This window comes from Chrysemys picta, chromosome 23 (genome assembly GCF_011386835.1).
Source record: "Chrysemys picta bellii isolate R12L10 chromosome 23, ASM1138683v2, whole genome shotgun sequence".
Lineage (NCBI taxonomy): Eukaryota > Metazoa > Chordata > Testudines > Emydidae > Chrysemys > Chrysemys picta.
Genome location: NC_088813.1, coordinates 9,225,265 through 9,232,821, shown reverse-complemented (window position 1 = coordinate 9,232,821; position 7,557 = coordinate 9,225,265).

The following is a 7,557-nucleotide window of genomic DNA, read 5'->3' as shown; positions in this document are numbered from 1 at the left end:
CAGAATGCTAAGATATAAAGCAGTGTTACATTGCAACCTTTCAGCAAGAGTATTTTTGTTTTTATTTAACTTCTCTGTACGTATACCATGAACATACCAATGCGGCACTTTGCTATTTTGTTTTGTTTTCCTGCCTAGCTACCACATCGTTATGGGCCAGCATAATGGTTTGATGGCACATCTTGCTGCAATGTTGCTGCTGAGGAACTGGTTTTGGCCCCTGAAAAGTTTAATGAAATTAAATAATGAATCCAGTGACAGGATTCACTGAGCAGCTGAACCCTTTAGTTCCCTTGGAGAAAAACACCACCAACAGGCTAACGTGAATAATGCTGCTAGAACCTTGCTGTGTTTCAGAGACTGATTTCAAATAACTGAACTCTGGTTCTGCAGGAGGCATCTCGGATGGAGATCAAACTCCGTGTCCTTTTTGTGTCTTGTCTTGTGACTGCAGTAATTCACAGTTGGATCATTTGTCCTGAACTGAATAAAGGGGACCCGGTCAGCTGAAAGGACCGTTATCAGCTTGAAATAGTTGACGGGGACAAATGTATAACCCTTCAGGTTTCTGATTGAGCCTCCTTTAAGTAGCATGTATGGAAATATACATTGTCAGTTTATTTTGTTCCCCTGCTGACATTTACAAAGGTCTTTCCAGCAGGGGAGAGTGGATGGTCCCAAGATCAAAGCCATGCTTGGACCCCGGCCAGTCCCCCTTCTCTCAATGCCTGTGCCTGCCCCTGCCTGTCAGTTGCATCTTTACTGCTGCTCTTGCTGGCAAGCTCCCTCTTGCAAGGCCTGGGGGAAAGCATGCATGTGAACTTCCCCCAGCAATGCTGAGTGGTGTCCTCTTGCTAATCAAATCGGCACTCCTATGGACACCAACAAAGCAATGGAATTGACCGACCACCGGCTGCTGTAAAAGAGAAAGAAATCTCTCTTTTCTCTCTGTTTTCAATTGCAGTGAATTATTTGTAACCATTTCAGGGACAATTTGTCAGGGGGAAATAAAGGGTTATTTCCCCAAGCATCTCTTTAAAAAAATCAGATGATAAAAGCAGATGTCCTTAGTTCTGTTACTAATGAAACCTGAGATTTTTTTTTTTAATCAGAAAGAGCTTTGAAGATGTCATTTTATTTTTTACCAGTATTGCTGGCTGCTTACCGGTACTGCCTGCATTTCACTGAACTTGGACCATAAACATAGTCTAGACTTTCAGGCTCTTGCATACTAGGTTAATGCAATAGCATTCAGGCCGTGGATGACATTTAAAAAAAAATGTTTTCAGTGGCATTTAACAAAACGAACCACAGAAACATTTCTATTGATCTCAAACTGTGCAAAATCTCAGCATGAGAAATTATAAATACCTAGATTTTCGCCCTCAATTCACTGCAGATTTAAAATAAATACATTGATAAAAGTTAAGCACCTTGTGTCACGGAGTTGGGGGAGGCAAGACCCTGCACCCCTGGCTTCCTGCGATTCACTATGACCCTCAGCCAGCCAGTAAAACAGAAGGTTTATTTAGACGATAGGAACACAGTCCAAGACAGGTCTTGCAGGTACAGACAACAGGACCCCCTCAGTCAGGTCCATCTTGGGGAGCTAGGGGAGGCCAGGAGATCTGTCTGGCCTCCCCTCCATTTTCCCCGCCAGCTCCAAACTGCAACTCTCCAGCCCCTCCTCTGCCTTTGTTCCTTTCCCCGGGCCAAGAGGTCACCTGATCTCTTTGTTCCCCAACACCTTCAGTTGGCACCTTTGTAGAGGAGGGGCCCAGGCCATTAGTTGCCAGGAGACAGAGTGTCGGCCATTCTCTGTGCAGACCGTATCACAGGGGCCCTCTTGGGCTCTGCAACAATCACACACCCTGTTCCCCCCACCTAGATACCTAAGAAATGCATAGGGGAAACTGAGGCACCCACACAGTATTCAGAGAAAACATTAAGAACATTCCCACTTTGTCACACCTTGATGTTGCCTGACTATATCATACTCTGTTGGCTCCTGTGTCTTCTGCTGATGTTAAATGATATAGTGGAACACAACAGATGGCCGCTGGGAGTTCTTCAGCATGCCTTGCTTCCCTTTGTCTTCCAGTTTTGTGCTGGATAGCACTGGAGCATCAAACAACTTGGAACTGAGCAAGTACCACAGCAGTCTTCTAACTGACTGCTCAGATCATTTTGTTTAGCTTAGTTCCTCTCTTTCTTCAAACGTCCATAATTATACATTAATAAACGCCTCGTCCCAAGATCTGCAATTAGTATAAACGTGTATAAGTTAGTAACAGTTTTCATTGTCTCTCTCACACCACAATGAGAGCTAATGACCTCCCTGCTCTGGGGCTGTTCGTTATATGATTTAAATGAAGGGTGAAAATTAGTTACACTTGTCCTTCCTTCCTTTAAAAAGAAAATGTTAATGGTGTTAAATTCTAGTGTGTCTCGGAGTGTCAGTAATGCCAGTAAGAATGGTACTAATAGATTAAATTTGTAAATAGCTGCTTTAACGCTGAAAGATCCCAAAGCCCTTTACAAATGTGTATATTACAAACCATCACCGAGAAAGTGTTTCATCCATTACTGAGATGCGTCTACCTCTGTTGTGGAGCCTCTGGAGTTGTTTTAACAGTACACAACAACACTATGCAAGAATTTAGGACTAGTTCCGCTGAAGCATATGGCGTCAAGATGAAACTGCAGAAGGAATTTTTAGTAGACAGTGGAATTGAGCCGAGGTAAATTCTTCCAGTTCTTGATTGTGCAGCATTACAAAGGTGAGTGGAACATCCCTAGGTGCCGCACTGATGCTTGTTTTGCGTCAGTGTCATTAAGCAACCAATGGCTAGAAGCGAGACAAATTCACACTAAAAATAAGGGGCAATTTTTTAACGGTGAAGGTGATTGGAACAACTTACCAAGGGTTGTGGTGCAGTCTCCATCTCGGGAAATGTTTAAATCAAGATGGGATGTTTTTTTCTAGTTCAAATAGGAATCAAGTCAGAGAAGTCCTAGGGCTGTGTTACGCAGGAGGTCAGACTACATGATCACCCTGATGCCTTCTGGCTTTATAATCTCTGAATGACAGATGAAGATTTCATCTGCTTCTCGCCAGAGGAACTGGCTAGGAAGGGCCCTTATGCTGGGTATATACCAACAATTCGCAAGCAATCCAAAGTGTATTTCCCAACACAGCTGGAGGCGTGTACCAAAAATAGGAGCACATCTTGTGTGTGATTGCTTAATGATTTCAGGAATGGAATGTATTGTTCTGTTGGGCCCCAGAATATACTTTCAGCCTCCTTTGTGCCTCATACAAGAAAGATGCCTGTTTTCTTATGTAATTAGCGTGATCCTCATCCTTTGGGAGCTGGATCTGTGAGTCAGCACCACAGCTGTGTCACTAAATAGTTTCTGTTGTGCGTGTCAGCACAATAAACACACACGTGCCATTGCGGTTTACTACACAATGCACCTTAAGGATGTTACGACATTAACAACTCCTCTGCAACGTCGCCAGACACTTCATGCGGAGATACTGCACCTGGGCTATGAAATTGGGCTCTTTTGAAAATCCCCACCTACGCCACTAGGCCCTAGAAATTCTTTGGGATCAGATCCGGCACAGACGAAAGCAGGCGCTTAACTTCCCTCACGGCGAGTGTTGTATTGGAGTCAGTGGGTTTACTCACAGAGCGTATGGTTAAGCATGTGTTTAAGTCTTTGCGGGATTGGGGCCTTAGACAGGCAGAAGGTGCTCTGTTCGTTGGAAATTGGCAATAACACAGCGGCCTTACATTTGAGGACGGCTATAATGAGTGGTTCTGCTATGTATAATGAATGGTTCTGCTATGCATAATTAGTGGAGTTGGCATAACCGAGGACAAAAATGTATACGTTGCCAGTCCCACACGTGCTCTGTCCATATGCAACAAAGGAGTCCATAGGAAACATCAGAAAAACATTGCTTAGAAGCCCTGGTGATGGGGTGTACAAACCCCGCATGAGCCAGGAAAGGGTTAATCGGCTGCTGGGTGCCCAACCAGCCCTGCCCCATGACACTTGAAGTTGGTGTCTGGCACCAAGGCCAGAGCTAAAGGAGAGCCCAGGATGGCTGTCTTGGAGAGTAGGGTTTGAGCTCGCGGTGGGGTCAGGAAGGCTGGCTAGGGCCAGGAACCAGAGAACGATGCTGCCTGTCAGGGCCTCCCGGAGGGAAGGGAGCATTCAGATGGCTACATGATGTTGATGTGTGTCTCTTTCCACCTACTCGGCAATTTTAGTGCAGTCCCTGTAAGAAAATTGAAAATAATAGAGTTGAGGGACTCAGCTGCAAACTCTTCTTGATAAATCCCATATGGTTTTGCTAAGGAAACTCAAGATCAGGTGGGTCATGCAAAATAAACTACCGTCCCAGGAAAAAACTGGCATAGTGGTGTGAAACTAATACCATTAGCACTTAGTGCTTATAACTTCAAAGTGTGGAGCTCTTTTTTCTCAGCAATCCTTCTTTTTTCTCACTACCATGTTTTTTAATCCCAAATACTATACACAGGACAATCAGAACGTAGTGGAAAACAGACATAAGTGTTTGTGTGCTATTCCATATCACAAACGAATCCTGCACTTAGGTAGCTGTGGGACTCATGAAAGAAACCAGACACACAGAATGAATATCAGACCCAAACAGGGGTCTGAGTGGAGGGCTCTGATCCTGGAGCTGGTGATGGGCTGAAGTCTAGACTTATAAGGGGGATTTTTCAGAAGTGCCTAACTCCCATTGATTTCAATGGGAGTTAGGCACCTAATCAGTTTAGGCACTTTGAAAATCCCACTATTTGGGGTTGATTCAATTCCGACTGAAGCCACTGGGGAACTTTCCATTCACTTTAAGGGGAGTTTGATTGGACCCCATCCCCAGGTTAGCTGTGGTTAAAAATCATTACCGGCTGACTGCCTTTCTTCCATTTAGCTTCTGTCAACTCAAGCCAGCAAGGTTTATGGTTTCCTGATTCAGCACAGCCACCTGCTGGATGCTGGAGGTATCTCACCTCTACTGCTCACCACCCAGGTTAATCACTTTTGCTTATCAACTGCTACATTTGCACAGATGAGGAGGGAAAGGGTCTGCCTTCCTCCATGTTTGGTTTTAACTCTCTTGGTGTCATTTATGTCACTGACAGCTCAATGGGGTTTCTTTAACGGCGACGTGTTTGGAAATCCTCTGTGTTGCCTCCTAGTGATTATGATTTGAGAAGCTAAAACGGTGGCACTTCCTCTGCGGCTGCGGTACAGATAGTGTCAATACAGCTGTTCTTGCATTTCTTAAACTGGGGAGAGGCAGACCTACCATAAATCTCTCCGTGGGTGTACACACTACTTGGTCTTCAGGAGCTGTCATAGGTTTTTAGGCCATGTTCCCCTGACCTTGTTATGTTATAATGTTCGGCAGTTTAAGCACCCACCGGGAGACCCGAGCCCCGCACGACTCATTAAAATATGGGTGTTATTGAGCCGTTCAAGTCTAACTAGTCCTTAGAGTTACCAAAGACTGCATCCATGATTTAGCTGATTCAGTGGTTCTCAGACTTTTGGGCCCTACTTTTTGAGGCAGACCCATCCTCTAGTGAAAACTTGAGCTCCTAGCCCTGATGCCAGACCATCCCTGCAGCAACTTGGTGACACAAAGAAGTCATCTGAGGACAGCACCACGGAAACAAGCACTTGCTTGAATGTGACAGGCTCAGCTGTTGGGTTACATTGTTCCCCTCCTCTCCCCTCCTTCCACTTTGTAGCAGTGTTATTTCCATTTTTTTAGGACTGTGTCTCCTTTATTGTCTGCTCTAATCCCTCCATCCTGCCCCTTCATTGTTTGCTCCTGGCCTCCTGTGTGTTTGTTCCCCCTTTAGTTTTAGTGGCATCCATAAATCTGATCATTCGTGGTTGAAACTGAACCAAAGAAACAACCAGTAAAGACTGGCTAATATTAAGCAGTTGTGCAGGGAGAACAGAGGGGCCCCAAATTGGCTTAGTTGGCCTCAAAACTAAATCCCTCTTCAGAGAGTCTTAGGGGTTGTCTCCACAGGAATTTGACCAGAATAGCTCTTGTGAAATACACGATTTTGCAATAGCTATGGTGGAATATCTCTCCAGGCGGACACACTATTCCAGAAGAAAAGTTACTTTATTCCAGAATAATGGGTGCAGTTTAATAACGTGTGCACAGGGGGAGCTATTCTGGAACAGCGACTGTGGAAAGGCGTCTTCTGCACTCGCTATTCTGATCAATTTCTCTGTGTATTTAAATCCTTAGATTGTGGTGTTGCTCTCGGGAAACATCATCACTGACTTCACCAGAGTGATGCCGGCAGCTCTGCAGACCTCTGAGTTCTAGCTCAGTTTCCCTGACCTGTCTCCACACCCAGGGCCTTAGGGATATTGAACTATACTCAGCTGTTGTGTGAGCAGGTGCAATTTTAGGGATGTCAAAGGATCTGAGCCAACTTACATCTGGACTGAATTTGTCCCCTTAGGGCTATAAAATTAAAACTAAGAAAGAAAGAATTTTATTTAGCCACGAGACTTCTGTAAATCTCATTACCCTGTTATCTGAGTGCCCACAGATATGAATGGATTTAAAGAATTATTATTATCCCCATTTTATAGATGGGGAAACCGAGGCACAGAGGAGATGAAGTAGTTTACACTGAGTCACCTGGTAGCTGTCTAGCTAGTGTTCTGACTGTGCTGGTGTCCTTTAGTACCACCCACACTAGGATAATTATCAAGGACAATGGAAAACTGGAGGGAATTTGGTAAAAGTTCCTCCTCCCAAAATCTGGTTAATTTAATTAGATTGTAAGATCTTTGGAGAAGAGACTTTTATACGGTGTGTGTGCAGCACCTAGCGCAACGAGATCCTTATTGGGGCTTCTATGTGCTACCATCACACAAGGAATGAATAAGCATATCTTTGTGGGGTATTTGCTATTGTCCTCATCCCTTCATATTTAGATGGCTCTTATTAGCCATATATGTATTTATATGACTGCCACTGCTGGACGAGGTGATTGCCTGCAAGGAGGCGTCAGCGACCAATGTTTTAGATGATCACAATGAATTACCTTTGCTGTTCTAAACGATTCGCAAACTCCTGCACAGTCTAACCCTTGTTGCCTGAGAACACTAAACGAACACAACTATTCAAAAAGTTACAGCAGGGGTGGCCAACCTGAGCCTGAGAAGGAGTCAGACTTTACCAATGTACATTGCCAAAGAGCCAGGGCCGGCTCTGGCTTTTTTGCCGCCCCAGGCAAAAAAGCCTCCGGCCGCCCCTCCCCGCCCCCCCCGCGTGGCAGGGGAGGGCACGGGGAGAGGGAGGGCGGCCGGAGCCCCGGGGGGAGGGCGGTGAGCCCCGGCCGGGGCTCCGCTCTCCCTGGCGGCCAGAGCGCTGGGGGGAGGGCGGCGAGCCCCGGCCAGGGCTCCACTATCCCCGGCGGCTGGTGGGAGGGCGCCGGGGGGGAGGGCAGCCGGAGCCCTGGGAGGAGGGCGGAGTGC